Here is a 17,499-nt window from a genome sequence, read left to right on the forward strand (position 1 = left end):
TCAAGAAGCATAGGCTGGCAGGTCCCTGTGAGTTGGAAGCCAGTCTGGTCCATACAGTTAAGTTCCAGGACAGCCCAACCAAGGAGACCCTGTCTCCAAACAAGGCAATAAAACTCTCTCTCTCTCTCTCTGTGTGTGTTCTATTAAAAAATAAGCAAATTTGGAGCTGAAGATATGGTTCAGTGGTTAAGAGCACTTGCTGTTCTCCCGGGGGACCAGAGTTTGGCTCCCAGCATGCACCCATATCAGGAGGTTTACAACAGTCTGCAACTCCAGCTTCGAGAGGTCTGACACTTCCAGCCTCAGACCTACACTCACACAACCACAGGCCGACACAGACACACCTACCCAGAATTAAAAATAAAAATTGAGCTTCAAAACAAGCAAACAAAAAGAAAATCTCTGAGTCCATCTTCAGAAGCTGCCCCCAAATGTATCCGCGTAGGTTCGGTAAAGCTAGGCTGATGCCAGTTCCCACCGTGCCTGCTGACTGGCAGAGGGACCACAGACCAAGCATGTACTCTCCTCTATCAGACCCCCAGCCCCCACCGAGGTTAGGAGCACTGCCTCTTCCATTGGACTGGCAGCTTTCCCAGGGTGAGAACCAAGCTTCCCTTCTTAGACTGGACCTCTCCCTTAGGCCAAGGGGCCACCTTCCTTCTCAGGGCGCTCAAGGAGGCTCAGAAGCTCCACACACTCAGGTTCTCCCTGTGGCTTTTCCTTTTCTTTTGGGTCAGTCAGAGGTTCTCAATGTGAATGAAAAGAACTGTGTAGCTTGTGCTTTTTATACAGTGCTAGGAATGGAAGGCAGGGCCTCAGGCATGCTAGGAACATGCTCTTACAGGGCCCTGCATCCCCAGCCTCTGAACACCTTCTAAGGTTACCCAAAAGTCTTTTTGCTTTAAAATAATAGGAATTTAAATTCTGTTATTTATGTATTTTAGATTTGTTTTGTTTTGTTTTGAGACAAGGTCTTGCCCTGTATCTGAACACAATAGCCTTGAAGTCAAGATCCTCTGACCTCTGCACCCCAAAGCCTGGGAATATAAGAATAGACCACCATACCTGGCTAAGAATGCTAGCTAGCTCTTTTGTGAATCAAACGCAATATTCAACAGCAGCCAACTTAAGAAGTGTGAGGCCTGAGGTCCGATCCCTAGCACTGAAAACAAAACAAAACAATAACCCCGAAAACAAACAAACAAACCAGCAGCCCTTGTCCATCATACCTAGGTCCAAGCTGAAAGATAACAGCCATAAACGACTTAAAACTGTCATGCATGGCCAGTGAGATAGCTCTGTAAAAGCATTTGCCAGGCTAGTCTGAGGTCCTGAATTAGAGCCCTAGAACCAGAAGCCAAAGGTGGGTGCACATCTGTACACTCAGTCCTACCGGGAGGCCGAAGGTGGAGACAGGAAGCAGCCTAGCGTACGCATCACCACAACAAAAACAACAGACACCCTGCGTCAACAAGGTGGAAGGGAAGAACCAGCTTTGGAACAGACCTGCTCACTACGGTGTGGCTTATCCATGCGTACACATGCACACCCACACTCGCTTGCTCACAAATAAACAGAAAAATAAAACAACAAGACCCCTTCAATTTCCTGCAACGCTGCCCTTTCTATAGCAGAACGAAGTCTACATCACATTCAACTGCTTTGTTTTGTTTTCTTCTCTTTTTTGGAGACAGGGTCTAATGTGGCCAGGCTGGCTTTGAACTCACAGGCAGGGATGACCCTGAACTTGCGATCTTTCCACCTCCTTTACAGACATGGTTTTTATGCTGAGCTGGGGATAGAACCCAGGGCTTTGTGTAGGATGGGCTGGCACCCTAACACTGGGCTACACCCTCAGCCAGCAAAGCACTTCCTGATTGCAAGAAGTTGCTGCTTTGCTTGACGTCACACATTTGGTTAAAATGTGTGATTCGCCAGTGGAAGCCCCACATACAACATCCTCTGTTACCAATCTGCCACAGTCCTTAAGGAAGGAACAGGATGTGTCTCGAGACAAAGCGGGCCAAGCAAGGCCTGGAAATCAAATCAAGACTTGACAATGAGAAAAGAGAAAAGCAAACGGACAGGCAGGCTGTATTAATGAATGCTGTGGAAATAATAGGCAGACAGAAATAATACGGTAGATGCTCGAGAGCAGCGCCAAGGGACGCCTCTGAGAGCCTGGGTTGTCTCTCGTTGGCCAGGCTAATGGGAACTCTGCAAACTTCATTAAGCAACACTGGCAACTCTGAGGTCTGGCCAGAGCTTCCAGGAAGTCTCTCTCTTTTCCCTTTTCAGCCTCCTTACCTTTTTTTGTTTTGTTTTGTTTCCTGTGTGTTACATGCCTGTACTCATGTGTGTTCAAGCTTATCTGGGCAGGGGTGCTTGTCTGTGCGTGTGCTTGCTGAGGCCAGAGCTCCATCTTGGTGGTCTTCTTCCTCCACCAATCTCTACCTTATTATTTTTTTTTTTAATCTTAAATATCATCATCATCATCATCATCACCATCATCATCAACAACAACAACATCTTTGGGGGGTGGGAGGGGGCATGCCGTGTGGAGTCTGTTCTCTCCTTCCATGTTTTACAAGGGTCCCGGGGTTGAATTTAGCTCCTCAAACTTGGTCTGTCCAAGCACCTTTACCTGCTGAGGCATTTCACAGCCCTTCCCTACTTAATTAACTGAGACAGTGTCTTCCCTGAACTTGGAGCCTGAAGCAAACTGCAGGGATCTGCCCATCTCCATATACCCCCAGGACTGCACACACACACACACACACACACACACACACACACACACACACATACACACACACACACACACACATACACACACACACACACACACACACACACACATACACACACACACACACACACACACATACACACACATTCACAATGTCTGGCTTTTTATGAGGGTGTGGGGATCCAAGCTCGGATCTCTGTACTTGAATGGCTGGGACCTGACTTACTGAGTCACCTCACCAGCCCCTTCAGGATACTCATGAGGTTTTTTTTCAGGCTGGTACCTGGAATAACAGGAAAGAACTAGGTCAGTAATTGACCAGTCATGTCTGCCATGGGCAGAGGGGTGGGGAATTCCGCCAGGGGAGCTGCAGTTCTGGGCTCTCTTTAGTGGACGCAAATATCTTAGGCTCTCCTGGATATGAAGTCATTTATCTTGCCCACCTTGGTTTGCTTCCGTGAATACCAGCCTTCAAACTAGAATGTGACTTTCCATGTGGCCTGCTGCATGGAGGTTGAGGAATGTGCTGACGGAGTTCACAGAAGGGGTTCAGGCTGTTTCCCAGTTCCCTCTCCCATTGTGATTTAATGTTTGTGGTCTGGCTTAGTCACCAACCTCTGTCAAGTTAGATTGGTTCATCCCTTTCTGTTGGATTATCTCCAAGTACACAGAAGAAGCTCCACTCCCGGCTTGCAAAGATTCTGGACCTCCACCCTCCAGCCTAGAATGATTTGGATCAGGAGGGATTTCTTCTTTACGGGTAAGCATGGCTCCTCCTATTTTAGGGTGAGGAGTGTGCTGGGGACTGAAACCAATGCTTTGCACATGACAGGCAGGTGTTCTCCCACTGAGCCTCTCCCTAGCCTTGCCTCCCTTTTGACTTGACTAAGCAGTGAGCCTTCAGTACATCCATGACCCAGCCACAGTCATCTGCCCTGACCCAAAATGACCATGAAAGAAAGAACAAATCAATAACAAAACCAACATTGTAAGTTTAAGAGAAGAGAAAAAGGAAGAAGGAGGCCCTGTACTTGGGGGAAGGTGCCAAGGATGAGTTACAGAACAAACTGAAGGAAATGGCAACGCTCAAGTGACAGAAGCAAAGATCTAGGAAGACCTGGCATCCTGTCGCCAATCAGAATTGCTGTGATGGAAAGGGGAGAGATTATTCTCGGAGGCTCCAGGAGAAAGCACAACAGCCAAGAGGTAGCAGGTATAGAGCGACTGGGAAAAAAAAAACAAAACAAAACCAAAACCAAGGGGCCTTGCCGGCCTGGTGGCACACAAGTGTAATCCTAGTTCTTGGGAGGCAGAGGTATGAGTACTACCTCAAGTTCAAAGCCAGTCTGGGCCACAATATGAGTTCCTGTCTCAAAAAAGGCAAGAAAAGGGACCAGCGAGACTGCTCAGCATCTTCTACTAGGGCCCACCATGCAAGCCTGGTGACTGAGTTTGAGCCTCTGCTTGCATGGTGGAAGGAGAGAGCCAACTGTCCTCTGACCTCCACATAGACCCTGCCACTGCCACCACCACACAGATGCAATGATGATAAGAAATAAAATAAAGATAAAAACATATAGCCAGGTATGATGGTGAATCCTTTAATCCCAGCACTTGGGAGTCAGAGATAAAGAGATCTCTGAGTTTGAGGCCAGCCTGGTTGGTCTTCATACCAAGTTCCAGGGCACCATCTCCTACATAGCGAGTTCTGGGACAGTCAGGATTACATAGTTAGACTTTGTTTCAAAAACAAAACAAAATTATATTACTATTGTTGCTGTTGCTCTTGTTTTTTTTTCAAGACAAGGTTTCTCTGATTTGCCCTGGCTGTCCTGGAGCTAACCTTGTAGACTAGGCTGGTCTCCAACTCAGAGATTCACCTGCCTCTGCTGGGATTAATGGCATGAGCCACAACCTCTTGGCTTAATGTTTTTTTTTAAGAGGTATTTTTTTTTTCAGTTGCAAGAAAGGAGAGAGTTTATTGGTAGAGAGGTGAAGGGGAGGGCAGAGGTGAGCCAGGCCTTTCCTGTGCCCAGACTCCCAGAGGGCAGGAAGGCAGAGAGAGGGGGAACACATTTAAAAATCACATTTTACTTCATTTATTCATGAATCACTTGCCCCTTTCCTTTCTCTTTGTCAGCTCTGTGAAAAGCAATGTAGTGCTGTGACTAAGCACACAGTCTCAGGCTGGTGATCGGCTCAGGAGTAGACCATGGGCAAGCATTTCGGAGGCCCTAGGTTTAGCCCTAAAATCCCAACAGCTGGGGAAGCTGAGTCAGGAGAATTCCAAATTTGAGGCCTGCCTCAAAGAGCCTTTCTTAGGAAATGTTTAAAAATCAGTTGGGATAGATTAATATCTATCTATCTATCTATCTATCTATCTATCTATCTATCTATCTATCTATCTATCTATCATTAATATCTATTATTATCTACCCAGCTGGAGAGTACCTGCCTAGCATGCATGAGGTCCTATATTTAATCCCCAGTGTGAGTGCAGTGGTAAGGGGTGGTTGAGGTTAACAGCGTTTAACCTGCAGTTCTGGAGGAAGACCACCTGAGTTTATCCCCGGCCTGTCCCTCCCTCCCTCTGTAACTCTAAGTACAGTTTTTACCCTCTTCAGCTGGTTTGCTCAGAAGTGAAATGGGGCTAGGAACAGTATCTCATTTAAATAGTCTTTAACCCCGACGGCTGCAATGAAGACGGATTGAATTGTACGCACAAAGTGTTTAGAAGGGTGGCCAGCAGGCTGCAGAGAAAGGGACACTCTTTTGCTGCTGGTGGGAATGTAAATTAGTACAGTCGCTATGAAAAACAGTATGGAGGCCTGGCATAGACTTATCAGACGATCCAGCAAACTTTCCCGGGAGTGTATATCCAAACAAAGGGAAATGAGATGCTGAAGAGACATCTATACTCCTACAGCATCATTCACGGTAGCCATACGGAGGGATCAACCCGGTGTCCACCAGTGAAAAAGTGCGTGAATGGAATGTGGGCAGACACACAGGAAGTAAAGCCAAAAAAGAAAATGTGGTAGAATATTATTCGGCCACAAAAGAAGAACAAAAATCTTGCTACTTGCTGGGTGAGTGGGATACAACTGTAATTCCTGTTCTTGAGAGGATCTGGGTTATGATGAAGTCAAAGTCAGTCTAGGCTACAGGAGAGCCCATTGAAATGAATTAATTTACAAGCTGTGGCAGTGTGGATGAGCCTGGAGGATATTATGTTAAGTGAAATGAGTCAGATACTAAAAGACAAACATTATGTGTTCTCACTTGAATATGGAAGCTGAAAAAAAAAAGGGTTAGCACGGTATGAAACCATGGTTTTTGGTGAGGTGGGGAGGGTGGTCAGAGAAAGGGTAGAGTGGATACAGAAATAGAGCTACACAGGGCACATGCCTTTTGGTTTGTTCATTTTGTGTGCCTTTGATTTATTTTTATTATTGTATTTCCATATATGTGCATGTGTGTGTGTACACGTGAGTCCGCATCCATCCGGAAGCGTCAGGTCCTCTTGGTGATTAGGGTTAGAGGCTTGGGTGCTGGAACCCAGCTTCCATGATCTAAAAGAGCAGGTTGTGCTCTTAATCACTGGACCATGGTTCAGGCAGGGTCTGCTCTTCAGCTGTTTTCAGACAGGGACTCACTGTGTAATCCACTCTGATCTGGAACTTATGTTGAAGATCACACACACACACACACACACACACACACACACACACACAGAGAGAGAGAGAGAGAGAGAGAGAGAGAGAGAGAGAGAGAGAGAGAGAGAGATTTAATCATCATATACTCTTGAGTATTTAAGTAGTATACTGTAGTCTCCCCTCCCTCAGCCTGAAACCTGCTTGCTCAGGGGTGGAGCTTCCCGCTCAATCGTTCTGCCACGCCCACTGCTGTAGCCTGCCCCTTTGCTGTTCCAGAGCCATACATGTGGTCACCCTGCTACTGGACCCCAAGATTATTTGGCGGGAATCGGGCCCCCTTCCCCTGCTTCATAACTGTGTGTGGATTAGTAAAATTGAGCTTCGATCAGGATGACTGTCTTAGCTACATCTTTATCTCGCGCCGCCTAGCCCCTCTTCTCTTCCAGGTTTCCAAAATGCCTTTCCAGGCTAGAACCACCTGTGATCTGCTGGCCGGACACAACAGTATACCATGTCTCATAAACACACTCAGTTACTATGTAGCAATTAAATAGGCAGGTGAACTGGCACATGCCTAATCTTAGCACTTAGAAAAATGAAGTAAGAGGACTGAGTTCAAGGGAGGTCAGGCTAGGTCAGGGATGGGGGACCTTGGATAAGGGAGACAGGAAGAGAGGGAAAGAAGATCAGAACTGATGTGGTGGTAGGTGGATCTCTGTGAGTTTGAGGCCAGCCCGGTCTACATAGTGACACCTTGTCTCAAAACAAAAACCCAGAAAACAACGATAACAAAGAAAAAGAAGAAGAAGAAGGTGAAAAGACATACACTACCACACCCGGAGCCTGGCAGACTGATATCAGCTATTATCTAAAAGTTTTTTTTAATTATTTATTTTAGGCATATGAACAGTTTTGCCTCATGTTTGTGCCCGGCTTGCCCGATGCTTACAGATGTTAGACTGTTAGAAGATGGTGTCAGATTTCCTGGAACTGGACTTACAGATGGTTGTGATGTGCAATGTGGGCACTAGGAACTGAACCCAGGTCCCCTACAAGAGCATCCAGCGCTCTTAGCTGCTGAGCAGTTTCTCCAGACACTACCCTGCCTATCTTTTTTTTTTTCTTATTTATTTATTTATTATATGTAAGTACACTGTAGCTGTCTTCAGACACTCCAGAAGAGGGCGCCAGATCTCATTACGGATGGTTGTGAGCCACCATGTGGTTGCTGGGATTTGAACTCTGGACCTTTGGAAGAGCAGTCGGGTGCTCTTACCCACTGAGCCATCTCACCAGCCCTACCCTGCCTATCTTACTATTTAATCCTTTATGCCTTAAATGACACACGATTTCTAAAAATTAATTTCACCAAGGTTTTGTTGCTCTTTTGTTTGTTTGATTTTGTTTTTTTCGAGACAGGGTTTCTCTGTGTAGCCCTGGCTGTCCTGGAACTCACTCTGTAGACCAGGCTGGCCTCGAACTCAGAAATCCGCCTGCCTCTGCCTCCCAAGTGCTGGGATTAAAGGGATGTGCCACCACTGCCCGGCTCTTGTTGCTCTTTTAATCGTTCATTTCATTGCATTAGTGTTTGGTCTGCCTGGGTGTCTACCTACCATGTGTGGGCCAGGTGCCCTAGGATGCCCAGGGATGGGAGTTGCAGGTAGCAATAAGCTGCCCACGGGTGCTGGGAATTGACCCTGATTTCTCTGAAAGAGCAGTATTCACAATTATTGAGCAATCTTTCCAGCCCCTCTTGTTGCTTTTTAAAAAAACTGAGACAGGGTGTTGGCGGTCTTGATACATCCTAGATGGTCTTGAACTCATTGTATTTCTGTTTCTGCCTCCCTGGGATGGGGATTACAGGCATAGTCATCATTCCTCAATTCCAATGGATTAATTCATTAATTGAGGTTTTCATGTACACATGGGTATACATGTTCGAATGTGTGCAGGGGCTCATGCATGTGCTTGTATGGCATGTCATACCCAAGTTGACCTCAAGTGTCTTTCAGAATCACATCCCCCCCCCACTTTATTGAGGTGAAATCTCTTGTTAAAACAGGAATTTGCTGATTCCAGCTAGGCAGCTTGTCCTGGTGCAGGTCTCTACCTCCAGAACTCTAGGATTACACAAGGCCATTAGGTTTGCCCAGTGGTTTGTTTTTTTTGTTGTTGTTTTTTTAAGACTGGGTTTCTCTGTGTAGCCCTGGCTGTCCTGGAACTCACTTTGTAGACCAGGCTGGCCTCGAACTCAGAAATCCACCTGCCTCTGCCTCCCGAGTGCTGGGATCAAAGGTGTGCGTCACCACGCCCGGCCAGTGTTTTTGTCTTGTTTGAGACTGGGTTGCATTGTGTAGCCTTCCTTGGCTGGCCAGGAACTGGCTCTGTAGACCAGGCTGGCCTCAAACTCAAGAGATCCACCTGCTTCTGCCTCCCAAGTGCTGGGACTAAAGAGATGCGATGGGACTAAAGAGATTCAAGTCTGAACTCCAGTCTTCAGGCCAGAGTTCACTCACCCCTATTAATTATTTCAAAGGAAACTTTGTAATACTTCTATACTCACATCTCAGTAACATTTGGCCTGTGTGGATAGTAACCGCAAAGATAAAGATGAAACAAAGTTTTCAAATTGTTCCTCTTAAGGGAGTGAGTTCAGTTGTTACTGTTGTTCTTGAAACAGAGTTTCCACATCATGGGTTTGAAGAGGAGGATATTGTCTGGGTTACATTTGTTTTGCTTAGGTGCTGGGACTTGTGCAGAAATTGTAATGAGTTTAGCAATGTTATTAAATAACCACATTTACTCTTGCCTGTTAAACGCTCAACTGGAAGAGTGTTGTCTCAATTAAAAAGGAGAAAAGCCATGTGTCACAGAGGTATTCTAGAGGGCTGAGAGGGTAAGCACTTGCTTAACATGTGTGAGGCCCTAGAACATCCTAGCACTTTCCTGAGCCGTCTACTAATTGACTGCCGTCAGAAAGAAAAAATTGGTTAGCCGAGGAAGTGAAAGAAAGGCCTGTGTGATAAAGCACATGGTCCTGCAAGAAAGGTGTCCTGAGGGTGCTGTTGAAGCAGGCAGGGCAGAAGGAAGATTGTAGACGGGGATAGCCCTTCCTATCCTCACCATCTCCAGTGCCACCCAAATCATCTTACAAGGTACCTAGTCAACGAGAAGCATCCCTGTGTGGCAGATGCTTTGGCTGGCTCGTGCCTCCTTCCAGAGCATCCAGAGGCTGTGGTGCCTCCCACTTCCTTCTGCCGTAGGTCGTTTTCTAGCCACAAAGTACGCCTAGCAGCTGCTCAGGCCAGATGTATTCAAGAGGATGGCTTAGCAGTAACTCTAAGCCAATGGCAGACTCCAGGGGAAACACCCTAGGTGACCTTGCCTCTTCACTGGGTCACTTCCCTCTTCCCTTCAGCTCCTTAAAATTCTGGATCAAGAGCCTGCAAAATAGCCCGACTCATATCTGCACACTGCCCATCCTCATACAGACAGCCTGTGAGGTCAGAAGGATTTTTTTTTCCATCTCAAAGGTTAAAAAAATAATAATAAAAATTAAAGGGTAATAGTTTAAGATATAATTTTTAAAACTCCATGAAGCCAACCTGGTGGATGACACATGCTTACAGTTTCTGCTACTTAGGAAGCTGAAACAGAAAGGTCACCTGACCCCAGGAATTTGGGCCAGGGAAAGCATCTGATGACAGTGGGGTTGTGGGTAGGGGCTCTTGGGGGAAGGGGTTTGAGGACATTGGTAGCTCAGTGGTAGGGGGCTTGTTTAGCACAGGAAAATCACTGAATTTGCTCCTAACAACACACACACACACATGATGTGTGTGTGTGTGTGTTATTTTTTTTCCCCAATTGTTTGGTTTTGAGGCTGGTCTTCAATTTTTAGGATCCTCCAGCTTCAGCTTCCTGGTGCAAAGATCGTAGGCATGAGCCAACATGCACAGACCCCAGGCCCCCAATTTTTTAAAAAAAATTTATGTATTTTATTTATATGAGTACACTGTAGCTGTCTTCAGACACACCAGAAGAGGGCATCAGGTCCTGTTACAAATAGTTGTGAGCCACTATGTGGTTGCTGGGGATTGAACTCTGGACTGCTGGAAGAACAGCCAGGGCTCTTAACCACTGAGCCATCTCTCCAGCCTGATCCCTGCAATTTTTTAAAGCCTTCTTTTCAATTATACTAAATGCAAAGTTCAGCGACTCTCAAGCTTTCCTGGAGCACAGCTAGACTCACTTCCACATCCAGCCTCAGTGGAACTATGTTCATCCTACAGCGGCAGACTCGAATAACTGCAGCTAGAGTCATGTGGTTTGCAGAGGTCATGACCTTCACAGAAAAGGTTGGCTGACTCCTGGGTCATAATCAGGGACAAAGGGCAGGCTCAGGCCTGGCTCCTCAGGGAAGGGAGTGCTAAATGCCAAGCCCAGGCAATTCAGGGACATCTGGGATCACAGCTTCTCTTTTCCTGTTGGCATAGCTGTGTGCCAGTGTCCCATGCCTGAGGCAGTTATCACAGAGGCTTGCAGTGAGCCACTGATAGCTTTATATAAGGAATACTTTTATTAAAAAAAATATAATATATGTGAGTTTCCTGCTTGGGGCCCTGGTAATCTCATTCATGTTTGGTGGCTTTGCTACAGCTTAGTCATTGATGTCTGTCCCAGCCAAACCAAACCACCAGCAGTAAGTACTCTGAAATCTGACCCAAAAGTCTGCTGAACACTATGCAAGACAGCCTGTAGGGGTGGGAGTGAGGTGTGGTGTGTGTGTGTGTGTATACGTGTATGTGTGTGTTAGGGTATTGCTACTTATTACCAGAGTAAAAAAAATTTTAATGACATTTTTTCACTATATGGTCCAGGTTTACCTAACTTCCTATGTAGTTAAGGCTGTCCTTGAACTTGTGATCTTGTTGCCTTTGCCTCCTAAGGCCAAGGATTAAACTCATAAATCCTAACTCCAGGCACCCCAGCTGTGTAAGTTTTGAGATCTTATTCTCAGCCCAGCCCCCTATCTACCTACTTTTGAGGCAGAACCTCTCTATGTAGTCCTGGCTGTCCTGGAGCTCGCTATGTAAACCAGGCTGGCTTCGAACTCACAGAGATCTACCTGCCTCTGTCCCCAAAGTGCTAGGATTAAAGGCACACGCCATCACACTAGGTGAGCAACTCTTTTCATAGCATAGGACAATGATAACATCAACCTGTCAAAGATGGAAAAGATCCTGGCCAGCCTGCCAGGATTACTGTGTTAATTGGATGAAATAAGATCTGGCCACCAAACACAATGCCACCTGACCCAAGCTCCCTCCAGCATATTACTATTTTAGTGTAGCTCCCTCTGACCACCACAATCCCCAGCCTTTGGATCAGCAGAAATCTCTAACCTTACCCCAATCTTAGCCACTTCCAGACCTTTACACATTTGTGCTTTGTATCTAGGACACCTTATCTCGCACTTTATCTATACCCAAGGTCAATGCACAGTCTTGTTTTATGTTTACCTGTTTAAAGATCTGTGTGTATGTAGTGCTGAAGATGGAACCCAGAGCCTCGTACATGCTAGGTAAAGTCCACCACCAGTCTACTTTCATATTTAATATATGTTGTTTCTCCACCAACAGCACCACAACCCTTGTCTGAAGAAAGATTTTCCAACATGAATTCTACCACAAAACACATAACTGACTTCTGAGCTTTGGGATATCGGTCAGCATCAAGATCAGGGACCATTGTTATCAAGTCACCAAGAAAAAGTACACACACACACACACACACACACACACACATATTATGGTACCCATTAGACCATAGAACAGATACTAGTTTATGCAAATAGCCTCTACATTATGACGGCCCTCAATACCCACAAACCTACTGGAAGCAGAAAATATTGTAGGCTGGAGGTACACTGCATGCACCCAACCTGTTGAACATGCTAGCTTCAGCAACAGGGCACGTCGGAGCCTGTAGGTATTTCCCCTTCTGATCACATGGCTGCTGCCTGAGAGAGGCAGCTCATTGCTGCTGCCCTGCACAACAAGAAAGGGACCTCCTGCAAACTGCTGGTCCAGGGAAAGACCAAGATTGACAGTAAAGTTCACCTTGCACAAAAACGCATGTGACTTTTGTATCCCTAGTAAAGCCCGAAAGCCAGAAGGGAAGCCATTATAATAGAAGCCAGCCATTGTTTGCAGATGGACACCTGAAGAGAGATGACAAAACTTTTTCTTGTTTGACCTCAGCTCAGGACAGGGACATTGGGTGACAACTTTTTCTTTTCTTTGTTTTTGTTTTTTCAAGACAGGGTTTCTAGCCGGGCGTGGTGGCGCACGCCTTTAATCCCAGCACTCAGGAGGCAGAGGCAGGCGGATTTCGGAGTTCGAGGCCAGCCTGGTCTACAAAGTGAGTGCCAGGACAGCCAGGGCTATACAGAGAAACCCTGACTCGAAAAACCTAAAAAAAAAAAAAAAAAAAGACAGGGTTTCTCTGGATAGCCCTGGCTTTCTGGAACTCAAATTGTAGACCAGACTGGACTCCAACTTAGAGAACCATCTGCCTCTGCCTTCTGAGTGTTGGGATTAAAGGTGTGCACTAACACACCGAACTCAGGCGACAATATTTTTGATGTTCTGAAAAGTTCAAATATGACTGTCAAAGTACCAGGGGTATTTTTTTGGGGAGACACAATCCAATTTAGCAAGTCTTTGAGTTTGTTAAATATAATGTAGATCTCGTGAACTCCTAGCTGTTTTCATTGTTGTGTATGAGTTCATAGAGGGCTGGTTTACCCCTCTCTGTCTTGCCCACATTTTATGGTTTGTGTCAGGAAGCCTACCTGGCACACAGTAAGTGCTGGGTAACGATTATATTTCCATTGATGGATTGAAGAAGTTCAGTGGAAGGGACATGCTCGTGACCATGGGTTCACCCCTGGACTAGGTATCTGCTTGTCGTGTGTGTGTGTGTGTGTGTGTGTGTGTGTGTGTGTGTGTGTGTGTGAACCTAGGGCCTCATGTATACTTAGCAAGCACTGTAGCAACAAAGCCACATTCCTAGCTCCTAGTCTGCCTCTGATCATGTTGATAACTTCCAGCAAGCCCTTCGGCTTCTAAGTCCCAGCTTTTGGGACATCAAAGTGGGGTATCTTAGCTCCCAGATGGGTTACGTCTGTCCACAGTACCTGCTACTCTGCGGATTATGATAAGAGTTGTGATGGTGCACAGGATGAACCATGCCTGGCACAGACAGAACTACTATCTGTAAACACAGGCTTTCAGTCTTAATCGTTCCCAGAGCAACTCTTGAGAGTTTTATACCTCTGTACCCATTCTATAGATGTGGAAACTGAAAGTAAGGGTGATTGAGTGAGTTATCTAAGGTCACAAATAAGGGAGGGCTGGCTGTGGAGAGTCCAGGCTCCTGCTGCTAACACTTGGCTGTTACATAAGATACACGGGGCCATTTTTTACTAGTTACAAAGTCCCCCCCCCCCCCCCCCGCCGCCCCCGGGTATGCTTGGCTCCATTGATCAGAAGGATGAGTGCAGGCGTGGATCCACTCCTGCACTCATCTGGGATTAGAGTGGGGGAGAATCCCTCTCTCCTCCTACCCACTTGGGGAACCCTTTCATACTGTACATGATTTGATTGGCTCTCTTTTCTCTGGCACTTCTGAGTTCCACCCTTTGGGGTAGGGTGTTGGCTTGTCACACTGAGTTTGACAGCCCAAAGGCAGAGGTAATTGCTGGTTGAAAAGGCAAGAAGGAGGGGGAGGGAAGAGAAGCCTTCCGGGCTTGTAATAGGGACCCCTCGGTTCTTCTCTAACTCTTTTGGTCAAAGAGCCCTTGAATCTGGCTGCAAGCTGGAATCCCCTGGGGGAAGTTTTTAATAAGAGCTCCCAACGTCCAACTCAAACCAATTACATCTGGGGCTCGGGGTGGGGGTGGAGGCATGGAACCTAGACAGCAGCATGCCTTACTATCCAATAACCAACAATCAATGCATGCCCAAGTTTGAGAAGTGCTGCGATCTGTTCTCCCCTCAGCTCAACTGGAGGAACCCTAGGACAGCAGTCCCACCTTTCTGTGTTGAAGACTTGCTGTGTGGGGGCTGGGCGTGCCTTCCGGAGGCCCAGGCTCGTGAAGGATGTCTGAGTGCGAGCCAGGGACCTGGGGTTCTGCTCAGCTTAGGCCCAGCTCTGGGACTGCGGGGCTCCAGGTCCTCTTGGGGCAACAGCACATGTGGCTGCTCTGTCCTCGTTGGTCATCACTGCAAACCACAAACGAGGTTGCGCGGCGGCCAACCCACCCCAGCCTCAGACATTCTAGGGACACGCCCGAGGAATCCTTACCTTAGCTGCCGGCGCTGTCCTCCACTCCCCGGAACCCTAGGACTCTGGTTCCATCTGTCTCCCTCGTCGGCGCCAGACAGGCGCCCACTAGAGCGCAGGCACCACCTAGTGGCCGTAAGACGGTAGCGCGGGCAGGGGCTGGGAGGTGCGAGCGCAGTGCAGGGCGGAAATGCAGCTGGGCCTTCCCACGCGGGTGGCTTCCAACACCGCGGAGCCCGGGGGCGCAGATCTGGCCTGGGCTGCACCACCTTCACTCCTTGGGGAGCGTGGGGAACGGAATTTGTTGTACTTTTTCTTGGAGGCGTGGAGGAGCTGTCAGGTCTGGGCCTCTGACCTGGGATCCACCCTGGGATTTTCCTGGCAGGGCTCATGGATCTTTTCTTTCCACCGTCAGCTTTCAGTACGCCCTAGTCTGGCGTGGCTTCTCCTTTAAACACCCCGGGAGCATCCGAGGATGCCACGGAATGGGTTTATTTCAAGCCCAGGGATGCCTATCCCTATCAGCAGTCCTTCACGTCACCTCCCACCCTTTCCCTGGTTTCCTGATGCCTCCATTACCTTCTGCTGACCTATCTATAACAATCCTGTCTGTGCCAGTACGGGGGTGGAGTCCGGGAGACACAATTAGAACCCTTGGGATTTGACCACCCAGGTGGTGTTTCTTCCGGAGGCTCATTAGCATGTCTTTGGCGGGTCGTCTGGCATCCCTGACTCCTTAGCCTCACATTCCAGCAACAACCTCCTTCATCACTGTGACGCCAAAAACACCCCTTTGGGTTTCCAAATGTCTCCCTGGTTGGAGGGAGAACTGCTCCAGGCTGAGAACTAATTAGCTGATAATTAAGATCCGATGACGCTAAATGAAGTCCACTGTCCACGGAAGTCCTATTATCACGCATTGTAGAGCTGAGGGGATCTTCAGGCCGGTCCTTTCCAGCGGGTTTCAGTATTTTCTTCTAACTAAGACATAGTGGACAGTGTTACAAAAATAGTGGATTTAGAAAAAACAAAAAATTACCGGAGTGGCGATTGGTTGTACTCGGGAGGCAGAAGCAGGCGAGCCTCTGTGAGTTCCCAGCCGTCTGGTTTACATAATAGTAAACTCCAGGCTAGCCTGGGAAATGTCTCAGCAGGTATAGGTACTTGCCACACACACAGTATGCAAGTATATAATTTTTAAGTGGATTATTTTTAAATGCTGGATTATTTAATGCACTCGTGCAACCTTTATTTCTTCTTCTTTGTTATTTTGAGACAGGGTTTCTCTATGTAGCCCTGGCTGTCCTGGAACTCACTCTGTAGACCAGGCTGGCCTTGAACTCAGAAATCCACCTGCCTCTGCCTCCCAAGTGTTGGGATTAAAGGCGTGCGCCACCACTGCCTGGCCTGTTTCTTCTTTAAGTGAATATTAACTGAGTCTCTATACATCAGACACTCAAGCAGACAAGGGATCCACTCAAGAGCACCACAACAGCTCTCTCACACTCACAGCCTGCACACCACGGTGAGCGAGACAAAGCAGAAACAATACCAGCGTGGAATGGGGAGGTGGCCAGGAAGGTCACACCCAGCTGAGGAACCACTGTGGTTGATAGCTACCCGGAGAGGGTAAGTCATGGTTGGACCCCAAGGTATAGCGACCATACCCTAGGTAGGCTCCACATGCAAGAATAGCAGGCAACAGAAACTGGGGAGGGATACAGGGGAGGGGAGGAGAAGAGAGAGAGAGAGAGAGAGAGAGAGAGAGAGAGAGAGAGAGAGAGAGAGAGAGAGAGAATCAGCAGGAAGTTGGATGAGTAGGATCTGGGAGGATCTGAGTGATGAATATATTCAAAATACATTCTTGAGAATTCATATATATATACATATATATTGACATATATACACAATCTTTAAATATACACATGTGTTATATATATACATATACATTGACATATATACACAATCTTTAAATATACACATGTGTTTTATATATATATATATATATATATATATATATATATATATATATATGGAGAGAGAGAGGTCTTACTATGTAGCCCTTGGCTGACCTGAAATTTAAGGCATAGACTAGGATGGCCTTGATCTTGAGACCTGAGATTTAAAAAGTGCACCACTATACCCAGCTTTAGAGAATTTATATAAAACATTATTTTTTTAAAAAAAAATCTCGCTGGGCGTGGTGGCGCACGCCTTTAATCCCAGCACTCGGGAGGCAGAGGCAGGCGGATTTCTGAGTTCGAGGCCAGCCTGGTCTACAAAGTGAGTTCCAGGGCAGCCAGGGCTATACAGAGAAACCCTGTCTCGAAAACAAACAAACAAACAAACAAACAATCCAAAAACAAAAACCTCTGCCTTTTTCCAGTTTATATTTAATGTAATAGTCAAACACTTTATTGTTCTGAGAATGGACCCTAGGGCCTCAAGCATGCTAGGCAAGGACTCTACCCCTGAGCTACATACCTGCTTCATGTTAACACAGTTTACATGTGTATACACACACACACACACACACACACACTCATTCAGCATGACAAAATTCAGTTCTTCACTGCCATGTACAGGTAAAATGATAACCGTTTAATGGATGGACCCCAGAAGCAGAAGTGGAGAGCCGTAGATATACAAGGTGCTAAGTCATATGGAAAACATCTTTTAATCCTGCCAGCTCTCCCTGTGTCATGTGGTGATGGTGTCAACAGTGGAACTCCCAGGCAGTTTTTGAAA

General features: G+C 46.8%; 1 protein-coding gene across 3 annotated transcripts in view; it reads right to left on the bottom strand.

Moving 5' to 3' along the window:
• Chd9 (chromodomain helicase DNA binding protein 9) overlaps nt 1-14,861 on the bottom strand; it is a 234,216-nt gene extending 219,355 nt beyond the window's left edge. For all 3 annotated transcript variants that reach the window (XM_029480616.2, XM_029480617.2, XM_029480612.2), the window contains exon 1: nt 14,773-14,861. The gene's annotated coding sequence lies outside the window, so the exon portion shown is untranslated. The remainder of the gene's footprint in view (nt 1-14,772) is intronic.
• Between the last annotated feature and the right edge of the window lie 2,638 nt (nt 14,862-17,499).

Source organism: Mus caroli, unplaced genomic scaffold (genome assembly GCF_978045245.1).
Source record: "Mus caroli unplaced genomic scaffold, Mus_caroli_1 scaffold_10, whole genome shotgun sequence".
Lineage (NCBI taxonomy): Eukaryota > Metazoa > Chordata > Mammalia > Rodentia > Muridae > Mus > Mus caroli.